Source organism: Montipora foliosa, chromosome 3, assembly GCF_036669935.1.
Source record: "Montipora foliosa isolate CH-2021 chromosome 3, ASM3666993v2, whole genome shotgun sequence".
NCBI classification, from domain to species: Eukaryota; Metazoa; Cnidaria; class Anthozoa; order Scleractinia; family Acroporidae; genus Montipora; species Montipora foliosa.
The window spans coordinates 58,266,301-58,278,800 of record NC_090871.1 but is presented as its reverse complement, the minus strand read 5'-3'; the positions used below and the strand labels follow the sequence as shown (position 1 = coordinate 58,278,800).

General features: G+C 39.4%; 1 protein-coding gene and 1 long non-coding RNA gene across 7 annotated transcripts in view; one reads left to right on the top strand and one right to left on the bottom strand.

Moving 5' to 3' along the window:
• LOC137997792 (uncharacterized) overlaps positions 1–7,983 on the top strand; it is an 11,843-nt gene extending 3,860 nt beyond the window's left edge. The window contains exon 3 of the long non-coding RNA XR_011122585.1: positions 6,888–7,983. This is a non-coding gene — a long non-coding RNA (uncharacterized lncRNA). The remainder of the gene's footprint in view (positions 1–6,887) is intronic.
• LOC137997787 (uncharacterized) overlaps positions 1–12,500 on the bottom strand; it is a 92,305-nt gene that overhangs the window by 49,653 nt on the left and 30,152 nt on the right. For 3 of the 6 annotated variants that reach the window (XM_068844035.1, XM_068844034.1, XM_068844032.1), the window contains one exon: positions 9,148–9,248. The gene's annotated coding sequence lies outside the window, so the exon portion shown is untranslated. Of the gene's footprint in view, positions 1–1,826; positions 1,895–1,977; positions 2,358–4,825; positions 4,897–9,147; positions 9,249–12,500 lie in introns of those variants that run through there. The other 3 variants (XM_068844033.1, XM_068844037.1, XM_068844038.1) reach the window with 3 other exon arrangements.

Here is a 12,500-nt window from a genome sequence, read left to right as displayed (position 1 = left end):
GAAGTTTTCCGTAAGCTGAGGTAATCACCTTATTGATTCCGTCATCAACAGGTTTATCACCTCGAGAGTCGCAGTGGACCAACCTAAACAGCATACCGATGACGCCATCCGGATAGTTATCCCCTATAAAGATCGGGATGCTGCAGCGTCTGTCAAACGACAACTTAGAGATCTTAGTAGCAAGGTGCAGAAGACCATTCAACCCGTGTTTACTAGCCGCAAGCTTAAACAAGATCTAAGCTTGCGTGAGCCCAAGCCTAACATCGTAACCCAGCAATGCGTTGTTTATTTATTCAAGTGTGACCTGTGCGATGCAGGTTATGTCGGGTACACAAAGGGCCACCTTCACACGCGCGTTGAGGGACACCGTCAAAAGGCGTCATCTATTTACAGGCATTATTGCAAAGATCATAACACTGCTGTTCCGAACAATTTCTTAGCACGCTTCAATGTAATCAAGAAATGCACGAACAAATTTGACTGCCTTGTTAATGAAATGCTGTGTATTCAATATCTTAAACCAGCATTGAATGTACAGTCGGATTCTCTTCGTGCTAAAGTATTCATGTAATTAGCTTGGTACTCTTTTATGCAAATTCGTTTTAACGTAGCCTTTTTGCAAACCGCATTTTATCTTTATAACCTTGATAATGGCGCAAGATGCACCGAAACGTCGGTTTCTTTCACTTATATTTCTTGTTTCATGTATTTCTAAATCGTTTCTTATAAGAATAATGTAAGTTAGCCTAAAATCAGCCAGACAATCAAACCTACTATTCGCTGAATGTAATAATAAATTATTCCACGAGGAGGTACCTACATGAATGGTTAAGTGCCACAACATCTCTTTCCTGGTCTTTTCCCCATCGATTTCAATGTTTTAAGGTCATATAAAGCGTTTTTAGCGGGGGTCTTCGTTTTGTAGTTTGAGGCGGGTAAAACTACAAAACGAAGACCCCTTCGATTTCAATGTTTTGGCGTCAAATAAAGCGTTTTAGCACTTTTCGATCTTCGGTCTTCGGTCTTTGGTCTTCGATCTTCGGTCTTCGGTCTTCGGTCTTCGGTTTGTAGACACCCCTTCGATCGAACTGACTTTTGGTTTCGATCGAAACGAACTTCGATCGAAACGACCGTCGATCGAACTGACTTGCTACCTTCCAAAGCTCTCGATCGGAGTTACCGAAGAAAAAGAGTGTCAACTATTGTGATCAGGTTTGGCCGATAAACTAGTACGTGGACAATTTACGTTGAAAGTCCATTAAATGGAAAATGCAAGAACGAAAAATCGAAAAGAAGCATCATGGCTCCGGGGTGGAAGCGGAATAATGAATAATGAAAAACGGCTTAAAAAAGAAAGTGAATGAAGAACATTTAGCATTGGAACATACGAAATAAAGAATTTTACGGTTTCCATTAAAGAATAGCGAATATGGAAATTAAATATCGAACAAAATTTCAATAATAAATAGTGAATAACTTCGGAAAAAATGGAAGGAATAATAAAAAACTGAGATCCAATTTCATTCCGCATCCGCCCTGCAATCATGGCAGCTTTCCATGCAGTTGAAGCAAGTTTTTGTAAACCAAGGCGGTGCACCATGTATATTGGAATTGCCTGACGAGAAAGCTCGTCCAAATAAAAAAGAATCCTGATGCACATATTTCATAATTTTTGAAACGAATAAAAGTTGGATTTACGTCAGACTAGGATCAAACTTTTGAAAGAGAAGAACCAAATGCATGTAATAGACTAAAACGAAGCAACACGCTCAAAGGAGACCAAAAAACTAGTTGAAGATGATGGAAAAATATTTAAGGCTGAATACCTGTTTCAAGAGAAAATTTATTCCACACAAGCAGGCTGTGTAAGCTACGGTATAGGTAACGAACGTTCTAAGCCTTCTCACGATTTTGTTTGACAAACGGCTACTCCCCAATCGCTTAACCTCAAAAGACAATAATGAACTTGCAGTGCACCTGTTTGAATCTTGTCCTTCGCGACCACGTTCCTCCAAAAAGCCACGATTCCTACCTTTACGCTCGGTGATTTTGTAGGATTCAAAAGAAATCCTACCCTGGGTGCCAGAGGTTTTATTTTTCTTTCGCGAGGAGCGTGTTAAAGATAGATTTGACATAAATAAGCATACATTACGTGGAAGAAAGTCACGTGTAAAAGAAGGACTTAGTCTGAGTTTTGATCGATCGTCGGATCGCTTCGAGTGTCAAGTTGAGTATTGAGTTTTAGATTTCAACCGTGCTTAAGGCCTGAGACGGTCGAGTGAAGTGGTAATTCGTATGGAAAATTGTAAAGAGATCATTCACCAGGAAATGAATTAAATATACCATAAAGATTCATTACAGAGCGGTTAAATGGTGAACGGAGAGGCAAAAACCCCAATTGGGGAGCCTTGGTTCCAGGCTAGTCAAGTAGTTGTAGCACCAGAACTCAAGTTTTTAGCGCTCAAGACTACAGTGACTAAAACAATGAAGAGTTACCGCTTTAGAAAGCATTGATCGGTCGTGAAACTAGTATTTTTTCTCAAAGTTTTATGTTACTTAGCATGTAAGCTCTAATTATATATAACATATCTTTTCGGGTGCATGTGTATTTTTGCCAGTACAAGACGAGACTGGTTTGTTTTCTTTAATTTTGTCGGGTATCGACAAATACGAGTTTACAGAGGCGGACTCAAAAGCCAGCCCTGTTACTTTAGCCACTATATGTACCAAATTTTGAGCGCGAGACATTCTAGGAGTCCCCACGTAAATAAACATTGTATAAGTTGATCACAGCTAGGCGCCCAGTGTGGTCTCGGGTAAAACTTTCTAGGTGCGCGAGGTGTTCTGGGGAAGATACTTCGACCACGACATGAGACGAAGGAGAATTTCAAGAGGTCAGGAAAATGGCCGTGTGTTTCTTCTTTTGAATATTTATAAAGTTAAACAGAAACAAAAAGATTTAAATCAAAGGCATGAAATATTCCACCTAATAGTTGATTACTCTGGTACACTTTACAAAATAGACAAATTAGGTAAACAAGGCGGTCTTGCACAGATCGATCCGCAGCCAGAAATCAAGAAAACAGTAATCTTCTCAGCCTTCACAGGCTGGACCATTATCTTGTAGGTATAAACTCCTTATTAAACGTTTTGTTGATTGACAGCAGTTGTTGACTGCTGCATGTGTTCATAAAGTATAAGATGTCACTAGCTGAAACAGATGTCACTGCGATAAAGACCAAACCATCCGAGATTTTTGAACGCCCGGCTTCATAGCTTTGGGCTACTCTCATCTTAAAAAAATAATATTACACTGTTATTTCTTTTAACACCAAATTCCTGCTACCTGCATTCTACACGCGGGTCAGCAGTAGTGATAACTATAACTAGTTCTAGAGAAATAGTCTGTTCTTGAGAAATTGAACCCTTGTATCATGCGCCCAGTCTTCTGCAGCCCTCGATCAGTATTAACACAAATCTATGCAAAATGTGTATGATTTCGGCTTTGCTGACGTTTAACATACTACATAGTGCTTTCGATCTGAATGCATTGCGCAGCGACCAGAATGCATCGTTCTATGGAGAAGCCTCGCTTTGAGCAATAGTCATCTCTTACCGAACTAACATTACCTGTCAAATGATTTTTTTAACTGCCTTTAATACATTTTTCCTGAATTTTCACTTATTCAACCTGACACTCAGTTTTTCCAAGGACTCAACATATTCTTTTCCTAAACCAAGAACGCAATTTTATTAATGTTCAATCCCAAATGTGCTTTGCATACTTCGTCTTTTGGACAAGCAAAAGGCCTCGAATTGCTTTATTTTTATTTGGCTTGTGATCTTCAACTATTTGTTCTATTGCGCACGTTTATTATATACTCAACCAGACATCGCGGTTTTTATTGATCAATTACATTACAGAGTGCAATAGAGGTTAGTTAAATAGTGTAACACGGAAGCTGCTAGGAAAACACGGCGACAGAGTAATTTGTAGAATATATAAACATAAACTAGTTTACATAAATGGGAGAAATGCCTGCCGCTGTGCTTAGATGTTCAAGTATGCTTGAGGTAATTTAATTAGTGCGTGGAACTGAAGGGAGATTTTATTAGGTCTTGTGCAGTCTGTGCAGGGACGGAACAAAACGTGGACCCCCAAACTACACCGCCATCTAGACCGCCTTCTGAACCCCACTCGAGTAAAGAAAGAAAACAATAGATTGAGGATATGAGCATGTACTTCTCGAGATGGTTTTAAAAAGCGCCGATTACTATGATTCATGTGATTGATTGAAATTATATATTTTGCCCTTGCGTAGACTCTGTATCATACGTACGTGCGATCTGTTTGCTTTAAAAAGGTAAGTTGTAGTCAAAATAACGACGCATCGATTCTGGGAAACGGTACAACGTAAATATCGCCCTGAGAGGACATGTGATTACTAGTAAAATACGAAACCCAGAAAGATTGAAGAAAATAAAAGGGAATCGAGTAAAATTGGCATCAACCATATTGATCATTTTCGCGTTCACTTCAACTTCTTTTTCACAGCATGTTAATTTAAAGAGCGAAGCGCTGTGGTTATTAGTTCTTAGATTTTCGTGTGACTTAAGTACTGTAACAGTAATATACACGAGAAAGACTTGTGAAGTCAGCAAATTTTGCTCGACCACGATAAAAGGTCACTGAAGTCTGTCCCTGTTGGGCAGGGTAGGTATCTGGATGGAAGACCATCCGGCGAGATATACGACAAGTGAGTGCATTTCGTAGACGTCATATGCATTGTAATGCCTTTTTTTCAATCGAAACTTCAATACTCACATTTAAGGGAATCCTGGCCATTCATCACTTTAGTTTAGTCTGACAGCTTTTTTTACTTGTATTTCACGAAGCTGCGAGAAAGTTTATAATGGATACTGAAAGAAGCGTCAAAAAAGCGAAAACAGAGCATGCACTTTTACAAGTTAAGGGAACGTGGCTGCAAGCTTCTAACAGGCAATAATCAGACCGGGCATGTTAATTCGCGCATAACCACAACTCCTTGCGCCTTTGATCTTGACTGCGACCACAATTCCTTGCGTTTCCAAGAAAAATGAGTCCGTCTCCCGATTAGAGATTTACTTCATTCGTTCGCTTCAGGCTAACTCACAGCGGCAGTAAAAATCGTATGAACGCGAGTGCGTTTCGTGATTATGAGTAAGAGTGATGTTTTGAAAGTTCTCGAAATTTCACAAGCCGTTGGCGAGTGCGATTTCAGAACTTTTCAAAAAATCACGAGTGACCAGAAATCACGAAATGCACCAGCAAGGGCATGTGATTTCCTGTACATATAGACAACAATTTTCGTAGGAATTTCACATCCTCGGGCCATACTAGAATAAGTGTAACAAGAATCACAGCACTTATCGAAGCTACAGATAACTGGGCAATGGATATAGACTGTGGGCTTGTTAATGCCGTAGTCTTTTTAGACCTCAAAAAGGCATTTGATACAGTAGATCACGATATTTTGCTACGAAAATTGCAATGCTATGAAATTTGTTGGACCAGCCATCAATGGTTTGCTTCTTATTTAGATAATCGAACACAGATTTGTCATCTAAATTCTTGTAATTCAACTCCGAAATGTCCAAGATGTAGGACACAATTTTGGAACCTCTTCTGTTTTTTATACATATTAATGACTTATCACATTGTCTGACATATTCGAAACCCAGAATGTACGCAGATGATACCAGCCTGACGCTTGCCAGTACTGATATTAAGCATATAAATTATTGGATTAATCACGACCTGAGTAATGTGTACGAACGGCTCTCTGCTAACAAGCTTACCCTAAATATGACAAAAACTGAGTTTATGCTTATTGCATCAAGGCAGAAGTTATCACAATTTACGGAAAGCCTCTCTCTTACTGTAAACGAAAACGCAGTAGATCAAGTAACCTCCACTAAATCCCTTGGAGTTTATGTCGATCAAAATATAAACTGGGAGTGTCATATTGAAAACATCTCTAAGAAGATAGCTTGTGCCGTTGGTGCAATTAAACGAATTCGGCATCTCACGCCATTTAATGTTCTAATTGAAGTTTCTAATAGCCTTATTCAACCACATTTTGATTATTGCAATGTCGTGTGGGGAAACTGTAACAAAGGCCTTTCTGAAAAACTGCAAAGGCTTCAAAATCGGGCAGCTCGCATCCTAATGTCTGCGCCCGGAGGGGTGGGGGGGGGGGGGGGGTACTCGATTTATCCCTGGTTGGGGAGGTGCGGCGCAACCGCTCATACCCTGACCCTGTTTAAGACAAATATCGCTGATTTCCCTACCCATTTTAAGACAGAATTCCGATTTTTGATACCCTGTTTAAGACCTTTAACCCAGTTTAAGACAAAAATTGATAAATCGATACCCTGATTAAGACAAAAACTGATAAATTCGATACCCTGTTCAAGACAAAAGTCCCGAAAAACATACCCTGGCTGGCCGCATGTCCCCATTACGCCCTTATAAGCTATGATAGTAATTTGGATGATTTGTTCCGGGCACTAGGGTGGCGAAGTCTCTACTATCAAAGATTGGAACAGAAGTCTATCCTAATATATAAAACATTACATAGTATGACACCTGAGTATCTGAGATCAAGATTTGTATATCGTGACAATGCAAGTGCTTATCGTTTAAGGAATACAGTCAACTCCCGCCTTGCGGACACCTCGCTATTACGGACACCCCGCTATTACGGACAGCAGCTTAATCCCCGGCGAAAGTTACAGACGTTTGACTGAAATAAACTCCCGCTATTACGGACTCTCGCTATTACGGACTTACGGACACTTTATTCGGTCCCAACGTCACAGTTGTATTGTTTTCTCTCTCGTTATAGCGGACACCGAGCAGCATCTTGGAAAATTTGCGCACATATCAAGTCTATTTTTTCTGCTTTTTTGACTCATAGAGGCCTGGGGAGTTTCAGGTTGCTAATGAATTTAGTCTCCTTGGCGACAAAGTGGGGGAAGTTGCAATTCAAAGGAGAAGTACACAGAGCCTATTGGAACGATCTTTTAAGGCAATGTGATAGCTAATGCAATCAATAGCTGATGTTCAGGTTTTTCCTTGAAAATATTTTTTTTAGAAATGTAGGTTACTGTACTTCAGTACAGTAGGAAACCAAAACGATGATGGACATTGCTGCAACATACGATGACGATTTTTTACGTACTTAGTACTGTGCACAAAGGGTACGTAACTCCTGTTCTGTTAAGTTCTGCTCTGTTTGTAAATAAAGAAAGTTTTGACGCTCTTTGCGTGCGACAACGGGTCTGGAAAGGATACTGGAGTTAATGAAAATGAACACACATGTGACCCCTTCTGTAAATATGGTTTAAAATAAAAATTTTCTCGCACCCCGCTGTTACGGACTCTCGCTATTACGGACACCAAATCGTGGTCCCGAGGGTGTCCGCTATAACGGGAGTTGACTGTACCGAAAACAAATTAGTTGTTCCACAACCTCGAACTGATTATCTCAAGAGAAGTTTTTTGCACAGCGGAGCTCAGTTGTGGAAAAACTTACCTGTAGACCTAAGACAAGCGTCTTCGCTGACCGATTTCAAATCTAAATGAAGTCGCCACAGTTTAAAGTAATATCTTAATTTAAGTAAATTTTAGACACGGCCTCAATGAAAAGCAGAATTTTCATCCATTTCTTTTATTTGAATTGTTATTATTAAATTTTATTGTAGTTAGGTAGATAGATATACTACCAGAAACCCATAAGGGTTGAAACGTGTAACGGCCCCTTGTGTGCTGGGATACAAGCATCTGAATATTCAATTTGCTAAGTACCATATTTGGAACAACAAGAGCGAGGGGTTTCCAAATATGGTACTTAGCACTGAAACATTCAACCAATCAGTTCGCACTGAATATTCGGAAGCTGTGAACGCGCGTTACACGTTTCAACCCTTATGGGTTTCTGATACTACTATAGATAATTACCTAAATTAACTGATGGAAACACCGTGTATAAATAAAGTTATCCTATCTTATCTTATCTTATCTTATCTTCTTCCAAAATAAGTAGTGCTTCCTCTCCGGAGTGGTGATTGCTCAAGGGTATGGCAGGAGTGGGAATAGATGAAAACATTTTGATCTTGCTCGGAAAGGTTCAAAAAATACGTTTTTTTTTACCTTCAAGCACCACTGCATAACATTTCAAATTACGCTTTTCTTAAATCTGCCTTTCATGAAGGACGAAAGCATCAACAGGAGCAACGTACGTACACATGTTAGATAATAGCCTGCGTAGCAAGCGTTCCTGTTCGAAAGAAGACGGCTCCCAAACGATTTTCCGCAAACCGGCCGCGCGACCTGTTTGCGGAAAATGGTTTTGGAGCTCTTCTTTTGAACGGGAACGCTTGCTGCGCAGGCTAGTTAAATAAGAGCGTTTTGCTCAGATACCTAATGATCAAAGCATGCGTGCCTGTTACCCGTTCATATTTACCGTGCCAATTGCTGGTCATTCATATGAAGTCACTGGTTTTCCATAAAATAAACGCCCTGCAAACTGTTTTAACTTTGTTTTACCCCGATATTGTGGTACATGACTTAGTTCTTTGTTTCTTATCATTTCAACTTGGAATCCCTCGTGATCCAATAAATCTACAACTGTGGGTGCATGTTTTAAATGTTAAACGTTATATTAGTGACATATATATGCTTTTACCGCAGGTTTCCATCAGCCTTTGGCTACCATTATCACTTAGCAAAGCTGCGTTAACAAATAAAGTGTGTATGTGTGTATTTTACGCAACTGTATGGCAAGCAATCGAACATTGCGAATGACGATGCCAAAAAAACCAAGCTAGGCAAGCATAAAATACTTGGCGGAGAGTATTGTTGTAATGTTATTCCTTTCCTCTTAGTTGGGATCTTTCTAACATTTGGATAACATTTTCGTTGTATTCAGACTTCAGAGGCCCGCCAAAGAGCTAAACACTGAACAATTAAAATTACAATTATCGCTCCCCTGCTGGCCGTCGTAAAACGTATCTGTACAGCGAAGAACTGGGCGACACGATCCGTTCATCCCTTGCAAAAATTATCACTAATAACAAGATTTAATAGTCGAATAAATTACTTACCTCAGATTATCACTGATATGTTTATTATGAGGAGAACAACCAAGAAATTCCACACCGTAGTCACATGCGTTGCAGGTGGAAACAGGTTTGTTTTTTCGAGGCTGTCGAAAGAAATTCGAGTGTCATAAAATAAACATGGCTATTGGTAGAATGATAGAATCGGAAATCGCGAATCGTGAGCCTTAACTCTAAACTGGTGAATCTCTAAAATAGGGAATCTTTAAAAAAGGGGGAATCTCTCAAATAGGGAATCTCTAAAAGGGGAATCTCTAAAATAGGATAATTAGAGATCTTATTTCTACACAATCGTCTTAAATGATAGGCAAAATTTTTAAATTAACAATTAGTTCATATGTCAGCGTGCGTATGTCGAGATATTGAGCACGCGGAAAGTTTGGAGAGCACGAAAGAGGCGTAAGAGTTGCACGAGGCGCAGCCGAGTGCACCTGTAGCCTCTTGAGTGCCCTCCAAACTTCCCAAGTGCTCAATATCTCGACATACGCACAGCTGACGCATGAACGAATTGTTTTATAACGTTATCAACGAGCTGTTAGTTTGGTGACGTCATTAGCGTGCTCAATAAGAATATGAACCACGCTCGCGCTATTGAATTTATGTTATAAAGGTATTTATATAATAACCCAAGTTATTCACGGATTTTGATTGGTTCTTGCCTGTGATCTATTTATTAGAGAACAGACGCACGATTGACGTCACCATCAGCTTTTATGCGAATAAAGTTTAATTCTTTATTATATAAAAGAAATGGTAAGCGTACAGCGTGCAACTGTCGAGTTATGAACGCACTTGGGAGGTTTGCTAAGCACTCAAGAAGCTAGAGTCGCACTCGGCTATCGCCTCGTGCGACTCTTACGCTTCTCTTGTGCTTAGCAACCTCCCGCGTGCGTCCATAATTCGATAGTTGCACGCTGCACGCTTACCATTTCTTACTTAACAGTGAAAGTTTTAAACCATTTTTACAATCCACACAGAAGTTCTTCTTTAAAAAGTAAGAACAAAACATAACTTGCCATTTTCAGTTAAACCTGGAAAGTGTGGTTCTTATCAAAGTGCCTTATGACAACGACAAATTAAGAATTTCAAAGTCAGCAAACCTTAGTGATGACATTAAAAAAAACGTACAAAATTAGAGGGGCCAGAAACGGTTCTTCAGAAATACCTTTAACAATAATTGTAGGTTAAAATATTATTACATTTTAAAAAAACCTTCTTAATCTTCTTGTAAATTTGTCTGTCTTCCCGAGAATGTCACTGTAAAATGTATAAAACAATATCTAAAAAAATTCATGACGCCGAGTTAAAAGAGTTTTTTAATTTTTAAATGCCGTATATTTTTACATGAGCGGACAAAATTTCGCAGTTTTCTGTTTCGACAAACAAAGGAATATCCAGGAAAATTAAGACTCTCGTAAGCAAACCAAAAAAACCATCTACTTTTTTTCGCTTTCTGGTAAAAGCCAAAGGAAATTTACAGTCATTCATGCTTCAACACGACTGGGAAAGCGCAAAATGTTGCCTGCTGTGTCAATATATTTTCTATGATTTTCTCGCCGTCTGAAACATCTTTGGGAAAATTTGACTGTTTATTCAGTTGGGTTGTCAATTTTTTCCACTCTCCCTAATTTTTTCTTTTTTGTGTGTGCATGTGAATAGTAATAGCCGTTTTTATACTACAGGCGTTTAATACTATTGGCAATTTAATTCAATGCGTCCTTTAGTTCGTCATTTTATTCGTCCCATATAAAGACGGGCGAGGAGACGCATTAGATACGTCTGGACGAACTAAATCGTTTAATGCGCCTTCAAAGACGCAAAATCCTTAAGTCATAAGTCGTGAAGTTTTTGCCAAAAAATATGGATTGCATGGTTGGACCACGGAACACGGACTTTGGATTGCGGAAACAAACTGGATAGAGCGACTTTCATATGACCGTGAAAAAAAAAAAAGGTAAAAACAGAACGTAAACAAAAATGCAAAACATTTAATTGGCTTATCGTATAAAAACAAACGAGCGCGAATTTTTCATTGGCTTAGCGAACACTGATGCAAACAACTAAACTTCATATCTCCATGTTACGATTTCTACCCAGTAGTACTTACCAAACGACCAACCTTTTACGATTCGTTTTGGTAATTACACGTATACACGTGGTCAATGCTAACCCCAAATCACGTGACTGACCCTCAAACGAGAAAGCAATGTTGCCTCACCAAATGTTTCCTCGTATGCACGCCAAGGACACATTTCGGAAAACAGTGCTTCCGCAACAATGTTTCCTCGTTTGCGGGCGCCTTTAAGACAGCGGGGAAACAACTACGCAACCTACTTTCGAAAATACCCGACTTTTAGGACGATGCTAATTCAATGGTCACATTTTTGCGTTTGGGGGTAACCATGCATTTTTCAAAGATAATTAATCAACAATATTTGTTAAAAGCTTTAAAACACAAAGCAATGAATGACGTTCTTTTCCAAATTGAAGCTTAATTATCTCTGAAATAGTGGTTACCCCCAATTTTCTTTTTGGACACCAAGAGAACTTGGTAAGTTCTACTCTCTCCGAGAGTTTAAACCGGGCAAAAATATCCCTTTATTAGTAAGCACCACCCACTGGAAACCCGACTATTTCGAAATGCGCAGAACGTATGCGCAATAATAATACTAGGCACCGTCCTTAACAGAGGCTGGTTACATGGAAAGAGGAAGATTTGTATGGAAAATCAACTTTTTGTCTGGAAAATGCCTAAATGCTACAATTTTGATCAGAATTAGGGTTTATAAATTGTAATCGAAGAAGTTGAACTCCCGGAAGCCGCCATATTTGCCGAGCCCTTGTCAGAAATTCTGCTCAATCTCGTCATGATTTTTCAGACTAATAGCAGACTAGTTGGAATAAATAAAAGCGGTTGTTTGAACTGTACGATTTTCACATTTTCAAGAAGTTTGGTTCAAGGCATGCGCGCGTGCCTTTAACTGAAAAAACAACAGCGAAGGATAAGCTAATAGGTGGGTTCATACTAAGCTTAGTAAGTATAGCTGAAGCATACTTGAGGCGTACTTCAGATGGGAACGGGTCTAATTTTAGCGTAAGTAGGCAACTTTGTAGTCTTGGAAACGCGTGTTCTTCAAAGCCGCCGAAGTTCAAGTTACGTTCAACCAGGCTTACTAGTTTACTTACGCTTTATCAAAACAAGATCAGGAAATTGAAACATCAATCAAACTGTGATGAAATATCCCGTTTGCATCTGGCGGGAAATTGAAGAAACGCACATCTCACTCGATTGCTTACTTCAGGGCCGAGGTTTACGAACAAAGAAAAGAGCATGGAAA